The 17,715-nt window shown below is 32.2% G+C and overlaps 1 long non-coding RNA gene across 1 annotated transcript in view; it reads right to left on the minus strand.

The window, feature by feature from the left end:
* Window positions 1-5,221: 5,221 nt before the first annotated feature.
* LOC118679840 (uncharacterized) overlaps window positions 5,222-17,715 on the minus strand; it is a 51,725-nt gene continuing 39,231 nt past the window's right edge. The window contains exons 3-6 of the long non-coding RNA XR_011394961.1: window positions 12,843-15,003; window positions 11,789-12,775; window positions 11,574-11,726; window positions 5,222-5,241 (exon numbers count right to left, since the gene is read on the minus strand). This is a non-coding gene — a long non-coding RNA (uncharacterized lncRNA). The remainder of the gene's footprint in view (window positions 5,242-11,573; window positions 11,727-11,788; window positions 12,776-12,842; window positions 15,004-17,715) is intronic.

The raw sequence follows: 17,715 nt of genomic DNA on the forward strand, positions 1-17,715 counted from the left end.
CGTCGATTGGTCTCCAAAACACGTGTATGAGGTATAATTAAAACTGAAAGGAATACTAAGATGTTTCAAAGCAGCGATATATCTTGAAGTGCTATTCTTACAAGACTGTGTAAAAATATATGCTTTTAGCGCTAATTTCTTCCAAGTTTGTAGATGGGATCTGGTGGTATTTTTGTTTACCTTGTTAAAAGTAGCCGAAATATAAAAAAATTTCAAAGGTAATTGTAAGTTTTTGCCCGGAAACCAAGTGTGGTAATGTAGCAATTATCTACAAAACGATATATTTGATATGATGCTATAATTCTGATTGGGGACCAAATGTTTAGTATTCATGCTAAAACTAGACCTTCTCAAATTAAAAAGTAAGTTTCAAGATAATTTACTGCATTAAATTATTTAAGTTCCTAGGAATTTAACTATACTTTTCTGGTTCTTGTATTTTTAATGACTTCCTTTCAGGATTTATTTGCAAGCCAGGGCCGTGGCACCTACCACGAACCTGAAGTGAAAACCCATTTCTCCGGATTTGCTCGACCATTTTCAACCAAATTTTAGGCGCAATCAGACAAAAACCACGCCTACTTCCCCTATAACACATTTTAAATTCCATCTGATGCTTTCATTGAACCAATCAATGTATCGGAATAAAAGTCTGTACGAATACTGCGTATAAAGTGTGCCAGCTTATGACCAAAAATTATACAAATCGCACCCTTCAAGCCCTTATATACCGAATATATGCACCCCAGTTCCTATGGCGAACTTTTTGTCTAAAATATCGGTCAATATGTGAGATATAATGAAGAAACTTGGAGAAAATTCACATCTGAAAACAATGCCATATGCCCGAGTGCCAAAAATGGGTTGAATGAAATGGTCTTTAAAATAAAGTTTTGCCAACACCAAGTGGCAGGAGTATGAAATATTCGGTTACACTCGAATTTAGCACTTTCGTACTTTGTATTTACTCTTAAATATATAATATTTGTTAATATTTTGGGTAACAATTGTTGGTGTGCGTATTCTCTCTGGGGTACATTTTGTGGGTGAAAAAGCGAAATATAAAAGTTATTGATAGAGCTTTTTTTTGTAAACTTTTGATAACATTTTTTCATATTGAATTATTTGCTATTAGCATCTATTACTATGTAAAAAAATTGCAGATACCAAATTAAACTTATTTTAAGATGTACTTACTCTCCCAAGTTTTTAAATCTCCAATCAAATTTTCGTGAATATTTTCAATAAAAGTGTATGAAGATTGGGATTAAGTTGTGTTTGTAATTTTTGTATCCGCTTTAAGGTATGAATTTAAGAAATATTAACTATTTCTATGATATACAGCAAGCAAGTTAACTTGGTATCAAAAAGTTCGAGAAAGAAATGCTCTAAATTCATTTTGAATTTTGTAATATGACAAACATTTACCAACCTCCAAAAAGTTGCCAACACTTAAACTGTAGCCACTTTAAATAATCTCGAAAAGAAAAGACTGCGAATATCTCCTTTTAGTCGAAAGAAATACCCTCCCTTGCCATGGTGAACTTGAGACTGTAAATGGCATATTCAAAATTCGAGGTAAAACTTAATTAAAATTCACAATTTGTTTACTTGTCAGTCACTTCGACTCATATTTCATAATAAAGTAGTCAATTAAAACATTAAAAGTTTCAACATATATTCGTCACCATTTCGTGCAAATAATGGTTAGCCACATCGATAAAAACCGCACAATAATGACTGATAAAGTTATCGGTAAAGCATAAAAAATTATTTGAAATAATACTAAATCGAACGAAAGTGTTGAAAAGTGAAAATTCAATTAAAAACGGATTTTCACACCTTCTCACTGTAATGGCGCGCAAAAAAGGCGGGAAAATCCTTTAGTTGAACAATATTGACATTTCTTCAATTTCTATGCTAAATAAAATGTAAAATGAAATAAATTCACGCACCAACTTATTTACACGACAAAACTTTTACGCACATAAAAAAGTTTACGCAATGCTGTGTAACGGTATATTTGCTTTAATATCATAGCAAGGAAATACGAATGAAAGAATTTTGCAAAAATATTTGAATTTTTGTATACATATAAAGAGTATGAGAATGCATATGCCTAAGCTCTGATTTGAACATTAGAGAGGGAAAAGTAAAAAAATTTTAAAAACTCAATCAAAATATATCATGATGTCATCGGAATAACGAGAAAAAAACTGATTTACATCTCCATAAAATCAAAGTCAATACCACAACAACAATGCTAGCGTTAACTCTCACATGCCATCGCTGTTGATGGCGAACTCGGGTCATACATACATATTATATTTTCGTACATAACTTAAAAAACAAAAAAAATTCGAAAACAAAATCTACTTATGATTTATTGGGAATGGCTGCGGATATTTTAATGGCGTGTGAAAACGAAACTTTTATATAAACATACCTATATACATACATATATATTTATCTGTTTTGTTGTTGAGCGCTCGCTGGTTCAATAGACACAACCCTAATCCTTGCTACAGAAATAATCTCCGTTTTGTGTGACAAAGAATATGAAAAAAGAGTTATTTATACGTTGTTATTGTTGTTATTTGGATTTAAATTATTCCGCTAGAGCTCTTTACTGCCAACCAAATCAATGGTCTTTTTTACAAATGTATATTTATCAGTATTATCAGTGCCATGTGTGTATAATTTATATCACTTCATTAAGATTCGCTTATTACTATGTTCTAACACTATATACAAGTACTTCCTCAGAAAGCGCGCTGATACAAAGAGCTGCTCGATGTATGGGCGCCACACTACTTAACGCAAAAAAGAAATTTCATCCGAATTTGCATCTACGAATCGCTGCTAAATCGCAACAAAATCGATTTATTTCTGGATGGCTACTGGCGATGAAAAGTGGAACACTAACAACAAAGTCAACTAAAACCGGTTGTGGCCGAATCGAAGTCCTAATCCTTCATTTTTTTGAGATATTGTTCTCAAGTTTTACACCCGTCCTTTTCTCCGCAATGTTCATTTGTCGGAACTGTCGATAACAGACCACTATAGCATATAGCTGCCATACAAACTGACCGATCAAAATCAAGTTCTTGCAAGACTTACTTTTAATTTTCTGATTAAAATCGGCCAATTAAGCTTCGGTTATATGAGCATTAAACGCAGAAACGGTCACAATAATCCACTAATTTCTAATAAGATGACTGAGCAATGAATCTCGGTTATGTATTTGTTGTTAGGCATAATTTTAATGATTTCTATACAACCTTTTAGTATAAGAAATTTTGAGTTCTTTTGCATCTCTCTAATAAATTTATGTTGAGTTTCGGAATTTTATTCACATTTAGTATTATAACGAGTTTAGGTCAATAATCTGTAATTAAGAAACGAGATTTACCATACAAAATTTTCCTCTTTTAAATCCGAGACTAATTTTTAATCTCCGATTATGCAACTAGATTTGCGGTGTTCTTCCTAGTTTTATCGATAACTTTTGCGAAGGAGCGGTGAAATGTCAAATGACAAAGTAATCAAAAATAGCCGACAACAAGGGAAATGGTTTTTTAAATATATTTTCAATAACACACTTATTTAAAATATACTTAAGTTAGCTAATTTATCAGGAAAAAGAGGTCAAATAGAAACAGGGAAGAAGTCGAACTTCTCCTGGGTTTGTGAAAGAAGAAATTGCCGCAGCTTCGTGTCGTTAAACTCAATTCCCATGTGTTTCAAGATATGCTGGTGGAAATGGCTACAAGAGGATATGTTTATTCCGCAAATAAAATTCGAGAAAAGATACATAATTTGACCAATAAATACAGAAAAGTTCATTTGATATGCATATGTATTTATACATATAAAAGTTTTCAAAAAATTAGCCTATTTACAGAGACGAAAAGAAATCAGTTGGCCCCTCTGGTGGCAGCCCGTCGTCTTGGGAATACTACAGGAAAATAAATTGTATCCTCGGCAGCTATAAAAGCTTTAATTTGGAAACCTTGGTGGAGGAGAGCGCAAGTTAGTAAAAGAAAACAGAAAGTTGAAAAGTTTGTATTTATTTTTATAAACTAAACTATTACAATTCACGAAGTTGTAGAAGATTATGAATCATGGCTCTTCGCTGATTGGATTAGATTCCCACGAAGAATTGCCGCTTCAAAAGGATGCAGACGAGGAACCTGCAAAGAAAACGAAAAAAATAAATGTATCAGTGAACATTCAAAATGAGTTTTTGAAGGAATTTCGGGCGGCAAGTAGGAGAATAGCGACAGAAATTGAAGCAATTAAAGAGGATGGCACTGAGGCTCTGTTAATTGAAAGAGAAAGAAATGCCATCCACGAAAATTGTCTGGAAGCCTTTAAGCAAAGCATGTAATCACGAATTTCATTTTCGGGATATACATATATAGTCTTTTGTAACTTTTTTCACCGACATATCTTTAAAAACATGCGATTTGCGATTAACACCACGCAGCTACGGCAATTTTTCTTCTCTCAAGTCCAAGAAAAGTTCAACTTCTTCCTGATAAAATAATTAATTATATAAAATTTAATATTAGCATTTTGTTATGATTACAAAGTTTTAAGTTTTTTAGTTTAAGTACTTTGTTTTGTTAATGAACTATTTTTTTGTTAATGAATTCATTTTGTTTCACTGTTGTGATAAAATTGATTTACTGTAAATAATAAAATAACTAAAAATGAACTGAATGTAAACGAAAAATTGAACTTATAAAATAAATAAAATTACATAGAAATAGAGCTATTTATATCTGCCAACTTTTTATTTCTGGCAGCAATCTGCGCAATTAAGTATACAATCGTCTTTTTTTTTTCTTCCATATCTTTAAAACGTATTTTTTTAATTTTTTTTATTGGTTTCAACGTTTTTATTAATATTTAAAAAATAACAACTTTACCAAGAAGAAAATAAATTCAATACATTTGACAGCTGATAATCTCCTTTGGCTTTGTAAACGGTTAGATCGTTGAACCAGCTTAGAACGAGATTATTTTCATATGTAAACGTACTTTCATCTCGCTCACTGAATAGTTCTTGTCATCCAAAAATTTGCATCGACGATTAGGCAGATACTCCAAAAGACTTGTACAACATTTAAAATGATTTTTGAGTGATTATTTAACTGGAAACACAACATTTTAATGGAAAACTTATTTCGTTGTGGAAATCGCTAGATCACTACTAGATCCATATAAACATATGACCTATAATTTAAGATAAATAAAAACAAAATTATGCAACAGTATTAAAAAGGTATAATCGGTTTAACAAAGCAGCCGTTGTTTCATGAGTCTTAAGGCAACAATGACCAACAAATTTGAGTGGAAACCAAAAGTTTCCCATTTTAAATAGAAGCACAAGAAAAAGAAACTGAATAACATCTATATTTTCAGCAATCAAAAAAATATATAAGTTTCATTAAAAATAATTTGATTTACAAAACATTAAAGCAACACTTTTATTCAACAAAAAATTATATAAAATCATAAGTTAGAGGAAATTTATGAATAAAATTAAATTAAATTTATAAGTAGAATTAAAGAAAAAAAACTCTAAAGGTCTTAAACAAAGTGCTACACAAAAAGAGATAGTTTAACTTTAATAAGGATTGAAAAATTTGTCGGAAAACCACAAACGAGCACACAAATTTAACACAAAACACCACTTGATATCCCTTTCCACACCTGCACAACTAAAAACAAAATGAGCATACGCGCTTCAAGCTTATGTCATCGAATTTGTTTATTGACTCGTACCTTTTCCGGCTTTTGTTTGTAGTGCCTTACAGCTGCTTTATTTGAAAGGATGGTCACTTTCTTATTATTACCACAAAATCCACAATTTGACAAAGTATAGCAAATGTGACAGCTTAGTATGACAGATAAGGATGAAAGATGGATAGAAGTCAGAAAGAGTGGTAATTGTGTCACTTTAGGGAGTGAAGTGGGTATATAGGTATATGTATGTGTGGTATATATTTTTGTTCTATACAGGTTCTTTTACATACACACTACCTAGATACTCGTATATATGTATATACCTATATTCGCATCAGTAGCGTATATACGTAATTGTGTTTGAGTGATTGTCGAGACTGAACTCATACATGATTGTATTGAGTCGATATTACTCCATCTTATTTAGATTCCACACAAAAAGTTGATGGTGTTTTGCATAATTGCGCAAGGTATTGCGGATATTTTGGGTGTGTTGTGCATTTTAAACTGAGGGTTTACTCACAGTGTTTGTCTGTATATATACGAGTATGCGTGTGTGGGTGTTTATTATTGGGCAAACATAATAAATTGTATCCTTATTAAGTTGAATAAATTTACAAGGTAATTAAAATTATTTACTCAGGTGAGTGAAACCCTTTTTCAATCAGCTAACACATTTGTGAGTTGATTAAAGATTTTCAGGTTTTCATAAAAGACTTGCGGAAACGAATAGCTAAGCTTTTAAAAGTTTCAAATAATGAGATTAGCGTTATTAACTGTTTACTCTAATATTTCAAAAAAAGCTGATTTAATTGCTTTACATATATGAGCTATGATAATTGAATATTGTGATTTACAATAGATTCTGTCAATTTGTATACCTTCTTGCAATATATTTGTTACTTTGTAATCTTGATAATATGATATAATTTAACTAACATTGCATTACAATATTTTATACAAGTATTTTTATTATATTGAGATACAATTTTGGTTTTGTGTTATAGCAAATTTCTTATGATTGAGTTTTCTCACGCTAACCATTTGCACATAACGGTTCTGGATTCAATTGAAACTTTTAGTTACGATCGTAAACGAGGAATCCTTAGAGAAACTGCCTTAAAATATTGGATGCTATTACTATCCGAAAGGATAATACCAAACCCTCAATGCACTTCCTTAAGCTATCAAAGAGGTTTATTGTGATATTTTCACGCAAAATTTTAAAAATGCCTTTATTTCAAAAATCCCAAACATCCTACTGAACTTCTGTTAGAAAACATTATGCGGTTTTGTGTAACTATCTTCAATCGCTTGGGATTTAAGGCCTCTGAGATGAAAAAGCAAGGTAAATACTTATTAAACTCAGCGAGCAAACTGTACTTTGCCTTTTCTATTTGTATCTGATCGTATTTTCATTGTCAAGTATCTTTTTGGTATCTATTTGCCATTAAAAGTATTTTCAATACTTTTTTGCCATATTCCCACTTGGCGATCTACGGCCAAACTAAATGAGTTGTTTATTTAAAGCTTGCTGTACGGCACTCTATTTATAACGTCCACGAAATTATAGTGAAAGGAAATGTTTGATCATAAAGTGGAAATTTGCTCTCTCAGTAGCGTAGCAGCGGAACTACTTATGGTGTTTTGTTATTCTCAAAACTATTAGATATTGATTATCAGACCCATAAAGATCGACGAAGTGTTTTAAGTCTACCTCAAATTTATTAAGGCGGCTAATATTTATCGCAATGACTTCGCCAGGTTCGTCGAAAGTATGTCTACTGAGATGCTTGAAACACGATCTGACAACAGATGTACAGTTACGAAGAAAGTGTATAGATGATTCCACTTTATCCTTCTCCTAATAATTTGCATTCGACAAGTATTGTAGCCTCGATGTTTTTGGGGTCAGTCAGAACCATTGGCAATAGTCGAATTTAATTTATTGTTGGAAATCGAATTATGATTTGATAGATTTCGTGACTGCTCGAAATATGGTTTCCCATTCCGATTGAGCCAGATGTTTTAGAAAAATGTAAACATTAAATACTTTAACTGTTCAACACACAGAAATCGTTTGATATCTTCCGCTAGCCCTGATATACCGCATATAAAAATTTCGGTTTTAACGGTTAAGTTTATACCATTTATACCGATCAGTACGTTCTTTCGCTAAGTGTAATATGATGATGGATTACAGATAGATATAATTAGTCTATATTTTCTGGGTTTCAGTTACCAAATATATTGATTTCCATCTCTTTAGTTGACTTTATTATGTATTTAGCGCTTGAAAAGGAGATAGATTAATAAAATTGTGTGAGCATAACAAAATAATAGAATTTGGCTGAAAACATGAATACAAATCGGTACACAATTTCCTTTAGTTCACACGTAGCGAATATACTGACTTTTTTTCTGTTTTTGCCCACCTTTTGATTTTGGGATGATAAGTAGTCCTTTAAATAAAATTATCAAATATCTGGAAAGCAGATGTGATTTTTAGCAAATTTCACCTATAAGCGACATTTCCTGTAATTTTTAAGCTTAGGATTGGTCCATAATATTTTTCTGAATGAAAGAATATTTTATAATCATCAGACTTAATTCCAGGTATCGATTATGGCCCTGTTCTCCCCTAAGTGAGCGTATTCGTATTGCAAAGAAAAAAATTATTGTTAAGTCAAAATGCGTTAAAAAATCAATACAAACAATACATGTTTGACAGTTGTGGTATTACAAGTGTTGTCAAATAATTTCATTGTTATTGTGTCTGTGTCGCTTTATTCGCCTTATTGCTAAGAAAACAAGCTACCAACTCAATTGATATATTAATATAAAAAGGGCACGTATATCCCTGGTTGAAACTGTATTCAATGAACATTAATTACTTAACTCAAGCTTAAGGTGAATAAAACAACTGTGTATGCCAAAAAAGTGAGAGCACGAGGTAAAATCAGTGCTTAAAATATATAACTAGTACTAGCCTTATTTCACTACGAAAAAGGAAGATAATTGAATTGAAACATCCAATTCGAAGATAACATAATATATTTATTTTTTCGACACAACTTTCTAAATTGAATAAAAAAATATTTTCAACAAGAGCCCCATCGAGCTCTCTTACATTGGCTTCGACCTCAACGCACGAAAACTTTATTTATGCAATAACCAAAAGCATTGAAATTGGCAATTCCATAGATAAAGATTTGGTGAAAAGAAACTATGCAAAAGTCAATTGAAAGGGCTTACAAATCAGGAAAAAATTGCATAAATATAATTTTCCACACGATTTGTACAGCATCGAAGCGAATTACGTGGAAACTCTAAAGCAAAAAATGGTAATGCGCTCTGTTGTGAGAAAATATATAAAAATGTCCGTGTATGAACTTAGATACAAAGATACTCACATGTGCTACTCTACTCTATGCTGCAGAAGAAAATATGCCTGATATGTGTTCGCGAATATTTGAACGTTCGCTGGCTGAATTTTTGAAACCAAACAAACGGAAACAACCCTGCTCTTACCAATTAGGATGAAGCGAAAAAGTACAAAACGGGAGATCTGGTCTGTTCTACCACGATTCCACTTCATTATTGCTTTATGTTCCAACTATATACTATGATATATAAACATATATACATATATTTTAAATATGTTAGCCAATCATCTTCCACTTTTTCAATAACAATTCTAGAGGTAATTAGCTGGAGGGCTTTTGTTGAAAATCTCACTGGGAGCCATATCTGGAGGATACTGTGGAGGCAGAAGCAATTCTAAAAAAAAATTTATTTATGAATCAGCACATCCTCTTCAATTAACAGTTATTTCATACTTCAAACGTTTCCAAAATGGTATAGGTACAATAGCATTTAATGATTTTTCCTTTTCTAAAATAGTTGTCGAAAATTCTCGATGTTCACAAGGCAAAAATTCGGGCATACCCAATTACCAAGAATTTGCTTATTTGTCGGAGGCATCCTAATCGGACCACTATAGCATATAGCTGCCATAAAAACTGAACAATCGGAATCAAGTGCTTGTTTGGAAAACTTTTCATTTGAAGAGATATCTTCACGAAATTTGGCACGGATCAAGACATCGGTGTAATCTCCGATGGGAATGTTCAGATTAGATTTCTATAGCATATAGCTGTCATACAAACTGGCTGATCAAAATCAAGTTCTTGTGAGGATTCGTTTGCATTATTCTTAATTTTTGCTCTATTTGTGAACATATTGTTTCTTTTATTTTCAGATACTTTACTATTTACTTTTTTCAAAATTTCACTTTTCTTTTACGACTGACTATTTTACTTATCGCCCAATCATTAATGTGACAAAGCAGATATATGTATATATCTATATACATTTGCATATCATATATACAACCTGATTAATGTTCAAAACTTACGTAAGTACATCATATCAACTAAAGTACGGTCAGGTATGTATGATAAATATGTTGAAACGCCAACGAATTTATATAATGAATTCGCACAAGTAAAGTGTTTGCAATCAGTGCGAAAGAATTCATTAAGGTCTTGCGGAAAAATTCCAACAACACACCGTTAGAGTTAGTGGAGTAAAAATTGCAGAAAAAAGCACGAAAATAAAACTTTGCAACATGCTGCTGTCATTTGCAACAAAAAAGAAACGTCATTTACACATATATGAGTATTGCGTTGGAAAAAAGGCAGCAAGAATAGCGAAAGATTGTAATGAAAGAGGCGAAAAAACCTGGAAAAAAGTGGCAAAAAAATGTTTTTCTTTGCTTTGGCTTATGCGCAACACATACCGCTGGTTGTTAATGTTAGTGTGTTGTTGCTATTTCGGTTGCAATACGGACAGCTTGAGGTTCATTTGGCTTCTGTTCATAGCCAAAAAGGCTTGTGGGTGGTGAGTGTGTTGTTGAATTCGGCTTACATAGCCGAGCAATGCTTCAAGTGTGGTCATTCGCATGAATATGTACAAACACATACATACACACTTTCGTTGTTTACGCGCGCTTTAATAAAAAGCGATGATAAGCCAAAAGCGCAGTCAATGAGTGGCGTAATTAATATATGGAAACCCCAAAAAATTAGGATAAAGTGGAGCTGCGGCTAACCGAAAGTGAGGCACAATCAGTGTATTGTGATAGCCACGTTCATTACATAAATAGGACTACAATGTGGTTGTACTTATATACAATAAATTTTGTGTTATTTCACAGAGACACATGCGTGCAGATTTATAACATGTTAAAACGTATGACAAAGCACATATGGCGGCTATATTATAATATTGCATATATATCTTTGTATATTAACACGAACAAGTCCAATAAAGGGTGACGCCAAATACACACCATTAGGCGTTGGAAATATGCCGTTATTTTTTTTATGGAAGAAATTTGGTTCTTTTGTAAATTTACGCAAAGCACTACAGTAAATGAGGTGTTTATTTATTATATTAGGTTTTATAAGTAGCAATATTTTTCAAATACTGGGTTTTATTTGATTATAAATACTTTAATAATTTTTATAGATTTTAAAAAAAAATTATGTAATGAACTAAATTAGTTGTTAGTAAAGGTCACAATTATATTCGTTCTAGATATTTTTTTGTTTCAATTTCGAAAGGGCTGATTTTTACCCTAAATTAAACAAGCATAAGATTATAGTATACCAAAAAATCATCAGAAAAAAACTAAAAAATAGTTTTAATGGGAATTTAGTGCTATAAAACTCATTGTCTTCTGCCTTCTTTATCCCAAATAATTGTCAATAATCACTTACACAAAAATACAAAATTTTTTTAAAATAGATACAAACCTTTAATTCCGCGAGTTCCGGTCCAAAATCTTTCTAAGAACTGAACAATTTTGTGAAAGGCAGTTTCTTCGCAATTAAACTTTGAATTCCGGGAAGACCATTATTGAAAACAGTTGCTATAATTTCAAATTTTACTTCGGGCCCATTTTTAATCTGATCGAATAAAAAAAAAGTGTAGAGTACTTCATCTCTCCCATTTCACCTACTTAACGTACTTTTTTCTACCCGTCTCCGGAAATGGTTGTAGCTGATACATATTTTCACAGTATTTTTTTTCGAATTCATGACTTCACATGAGTACAACAGCTGCCACGGTTCAGATCCATTTGGCGGTTAGTTCCGCCATTGCTAGTCAAAATAGCTAACCAATGCTGTTCGCCTTTCCGCTGTTATTGATGCCACAGTCGAGATTGATGGGTTCAACGTTGTTAGATCAAAAGTAAACATGCTTTTTGCTTTTTTAGGGTTCTAAACCTCATGAGTGACAACGTTTGTATGCCGTGTAATTGTTGTTATGCAAATGTTTCTGGTTTTTAGCGTGTGGCATTGTTTGCATAAGTCCAAACAAAGTATGTGTCATTCGCTTTAATGAATTTTTTCTTACTCGCTCGATTTTGTGCAGCCTGCAACAACCACTTCAGATATAATGTTCCACAGTTTTTGTTCTCATTTGAGTCAGCTGTGTGGAATGGCGGGAGTTGGTTATAGCCTGCGGTTGGCGCAAACGTGCCGAAGCAGCATGTGCGCGCGATAAGAGTTTGTGATTGAGCGTGTTTTTGTGTTAATGAATTTTTTTTTTTGTCGACTTTGTTATTGTTTGGAGAAAATTAGTTTTTTTATTTTTATGTCGACTTTGTTATTTTTTGGAGAATTCTTTCAATTTGACTGTGACAAAGGAGTAAATCACCTCTTTTGAGCTTTCGTTTTTTTTTTCAGTTATCTCTAAATATTTTTCACATCTCAAGGTCAATAAGTAATGGTGATCTCTCGAACTATGTGCTTTCTCTCTCCTACAATTTTTGTACTGTTGATTTTATACTCTTCCAACGTTTTTCCATGAGTTCAATACCTTTGTTCACTTAACGGTTCTTATTAATATCTAATATATAGAGTGAAGTATATCAAAATTATCAGGATATATCTTTTATTTTTTTTTCACTTTGTGTAAAGTGTTATATCATATTGGTGGAATCGGAGCATTACTAGGATGAAAAAAATGTGTGAAAAATATTCGGTTGAAAAAGGATAATCTGGTATAAATTCACTTACTGGCCTTGTAAAGAATAAACTGATATCCGCCTTACGAGTGGGTATTTCATTGAAACTCGTACTTATAAATCAGACTGTTAGTCAAATCGGACATTTGGTGGTGATTTCACGGAGGCCGAATATTCGAGGAATTTTAAAATTGCAGAAGCTGAAAAGTGAAAAACAAACCAAATAATGGGAAAACATATTTCAAAGAAAGGCGATGCATATTATATTAATAATTTAATTCAATACTGTATAAATGTAATAGGGATAACGAGAGGAAAATTTTGAAGCAATTTCATACAAAGTTGGATTCCCTTGGACACCTACAAGTGAACCAATGAACAGTTAGTCCACTTTAAGACACCTTCGTCGGATATTAAGACAGCATACATTAACAATTACTTGAAACACGATTAAAAATGGAAAATTGGTGTTTATGAATCCATGATAGATGAAAGTTACTTCATTTAAATATAATATTTCCCACATCATACAACAACCGTTACGCACATATAGCATGTTCATGCGGCATTAAATTCTACCTTCGTTTGCTTATCAATGACAGCAATTCTTAAATAACTTTTATATTCTCTGAAATTGTTCGTAATAGACCCATTCCTTACTCTGACGGCAGGTCATCTTCAGTGCCTTTACTTACTGAGGCGATCTGCTGTCTGTTGCCTTGTCACTTTGCCATGCCGTCTATCATACATACTCTTTACTTTACTGCATTTGCTACATATTTATCTTTTGCCTTATTTCTATATACTTTTGTTTCGATTTCAGTTCCGTTAAGCGCACAGGTGAGTGCCTCATTAACAGTTATTCTGTTTTCAGTTATTGTTGCCGTCGTTCGAGTGTATAAACCAGAATATAAATATTTGTTGTTTTATTTTTTTTCTTGCATTTGTGTTTGCATACAATGAGCAACAGTCACGCTTGCTGTAGGCATGTCGTCGCTTGAGTCATGCTTGCAACTTTTATACTTGTAAGTTGCTTGTTGCAACGCATTTCTTCTTTCTTCGTTTTATATATTAAATGTGATTGTTTTGTTTGTTTTTTGTGCTAAGCAATTATTTTCTGTGCACAAACGCGAGACTTTACTAATATAAAAAAAGCTTGACTTATCCATGTGCTATTAAAGCGCTGTCATGACGTATGAGAAATATCAGAGTACAGATTACTTAACGAAACTATTTCCAAGCATTTGTGATAGAAATACAGTTTATAAACAGATTTTATGTTACATATTAAAATATTACGTTCTTAAGTATAGGTTCTCTCGTTGAGCATTAATATTATATATATCTAAAAAGCTTCAAGGTACTGAACTTTTCATACTGTTAGCAAATAATTACGGTTTTTTGATACAAGTATATACATTCTTGCAAAAAAATTAAAAGAATTTTCCACAGTAGTAAAATCATAAGAAAAAGAGACTTCTTTCGAACTAAAACTGGTTCAGATATTTAATAAATTGAGCAACATTACATTCTTACAACAATACAACTTTTAATATTCGTTTTGATAACTTTTTTTTAAAACTAAGCTAAACTAAAAATATGTATAAATGATCAGCATATTGGGCTGAGTCGACTTAGCCATGTCTGTCTGTCTGTATACATGCAACCTAGTCCTTCAGTTTTTCAGATATCGAAAAAACTTTTTCATTTTACAAGATACTTGTATCTTCACCGAATTTGGCGTGGATTGTTGCCTAAGGCAATAATGTAATAAAAAATTGTTGCATATATGTAGCTGCCATACAAACTTGTGATGGAAAATATTGCATCCGTACAACCGAAATTCAAATTTTAATTTTAAATCTACTTAAAAAATATTTTTTAATAGTCCAAAAAAATCACCATAGAATTCATCAATTAAATTTTATTATTAGAAAACAGTTGGTCCCTCTGGTGGCAGCCCGTCGACTTGGGAATACTATAGGAAAATAAATTGTATTCTCAGCAGCTATAAAAGCTTTAATTTGGAAACCTTGGAGGAGGAGAGAGCAAGTTAGTAAAAGAAAACAGAAAGTTGAAAAGTTTGTATTTATTTTTATAAACTAAACTATTACAATTCACGAAGTTGTAGAAGATTATGAATCATGGCTCTTCGCTGATTGGATTAGATTCCCACGAAGAATTGCCGCTTCAAAAGGATGCAGACGAGGAACCTGCAAAGAAAACGAAAAAAATAAATGTATCAGTGAACATTCAAAATGAGTTTTTGAAGGAATTTCGGGCGGCAAGTAGGAGAATAGCGACAGAAATTGAAGCAATTAAAGAGGATGGCAGTGAGGCCCTGTTAATTGAAAGAGAAAGAAATGCTATCCCCGAAAATTGTCTGGAAGCCTTTAAGCAAAGAATGTAATCACGAATTTCATTTTCGGGATATACATATATAGTCTTTTGTAGCTTTTTTCACCGACATATCCTTAAAAACATGATTTGCGATTTGCGATTTGCGATTAACACTACGCAGCTACGGCAATTTTTCTTCTCTCAAGTCCAAGAGAAGTTCAACTTCTTCCTGATAAAATAATTAATTATATAAAAATTAATATTAGCATTTTGTTATGATAACAAAGTTTTAAGTTTTTTAGTTTAAGTACTTTGTTTTGTTAATGAATTATCTTTTTCTTAATGAATTCATTTTGTTTCGCTGTTGTGATAAAATTGAATTACTGTAAATAATAAAATAAGTAAAAATGAACTGAAAAATGACAAATTTAACTGATAAAATAAATAAAACTTACATAGAAATAGAGCTATTGATATCTGCCAACTTTTTATTTCTGGCAGCAATCTGCGCAATTAAGTATACAATCGTATTTTTTTTTCTTCCATATCTTTAAAACGTATTCTTTTTTTTTTTTATTGGTTTCAACGTTTTTATTAATATTTAAATGATAATATCTTTACCAAGAAGAAAACAAATACAACACATTTGACAGCTGATAATCACCTTAGATTAGATTTTTAAACCAGCTTAGAACGAGATTATTCATCAATTAAATTTTATATTGCCGTGTCACTCAATTTTCTCTTCAACGACCGGGTATTGAAACAATGAAGTAAGTTATTAATACAATAGGAAGAATAGCACTAATTTTTGAGCAAAAATTATATAATAAAACCAAAAGCTCTTCTGGGAACTATCCGCCTTACAATCCTAGACAGTGCAATTCCAAAAATTTCGTTATTTCGTAGAATTAGTTTGTTCATTCCACTGCGCTACCACCGCATCTACATACACTTCATTTGACATGCGAGCGAGTAAGCATTAAAAATTGCGTGCGAATAAATTTGCTTTAAACGAGTTGAGGAGTTAAGCTTTATTATCGTATTAGCAATTTATTAAGTGCTGAATAATGCTCAATTTTTCCAAGCCCATATGCGGGCAATATAGGTTTAACAACATGCAAATAATCATTTGATTACTCTATTATTATATGGACTAGAATAAGTATTTGCGTAAACACACACATTTTTACGCACAACATAAAAGCTATGTGCGTGTGTATGTTTGCTTAGCTTCGAAATAAATGATAGACCACATAGAGCACCAATAATAACATTGTTATAAAAATAAATATAAATAAGAAAACAAGCATGTGTGGGGCGCTAACGAAAGGCGAGAACTCAAAACCCGTGAAGCAGCTGAAATCGGTGTGGTTTTTCCGACGCACATTATCGCGTGCTTCTGCGGCTTGCTTTTCAAAAAAACATACAAAACATATGTGAACAACAGTAATAACAGCAATGGGAGTGAGTACGGTGCAATTAGAGGCTGAATACGCACGTGCTCACCTATGATTGAAGTGGTGTTCTTATATGTAGGTATGCTGACATACATATGTATTTACAAAGACCTTACCAAGAAAAGTTTATTTAGAACTTTACCTGTTAGCTGCTATACAAATCGTTCCTTTTTTTAGTGGAATAAATACCTAATGCAGATATGAAACCAATACTTGGCGCTTGTATATTTGCTTAAGAAATGCAGAAACTGCCTAGACTGTAGGACTTAATGCCACCAGCCAACAATCTCAGAAGGTTACCTTTTGTTTAAGTTAAGTTGAGTTGAAGATTGAGAATGAGACTGAGCAGTGGCAAAACTCTTTATTGTAAACAGAGAGCAAATTGTGTCAACATAATCAGAGTGAAAATTAACCTGGAGGTGAACATATACGCGCATATATATTTCTATATACAAGTTTATATACTCTATATATGTGTACATCGAGGTATACTAAAAATCTCGGAAATATGAATAAATAATGTTAACAACTACTTCATGAGTTTCTAAACGAAAACCAAGTTTTTGGAGGCTGTTTATGCATAGACTTGCACCCTTGCATCCATTGTATCTTAACTTAGTTTGTAGGTGTTTAATTAGAAGACATGCAATAAATATCTTATGAAGAAGAATGTATTGTAGAATAATGTGCTATAGTAGAGCATATGTATGAATATCGTGTATACTACATAAGTATGTATAAGTTTTCATCAGATGACAATGGCTTAAATGTTTATTTCTGAAACAACTCTTCTTAATTTGATTAATTCTATACCACTATTCCAATCTTAAAAGGGTTTGTTTTAATATCAGTTTAAAGTGACCGTTACAAAGCTAAGCTCTTTTACCACTACTGTGATATAAATAAATCATATAAATCTTTAACACATTTATACCCTGAGCAGGGTATATTAAGTTTTCCACCAAGTTTGTAACACCCAAAAAGATCTCATCACTAAATGTGAACGGTTTTCAGATCGGGTGACCATAGCATATAGCTGCCATACAAACTGACTGAGAGTGGCGAATCGGAGCACTTACGGTGCAGTCATCTAATGTCTTCTGACCCAAGCACAATTTCTTTATT

Source organism: Bactrocera oleae, chromosome 2 (genome assembly GCF_042242935.1).
Source record: "Bactrocera oleae isolate idBacOlea1 chromosome 2, idBacOlea1, whole genome shotgun sequence".
NCBI classification, from domain to species: Eukaryota; Metazoa; Arthropoda; class Insecta; order Diptera; family Tephritidae; genus Bactrocera; species Bactrocera oleae.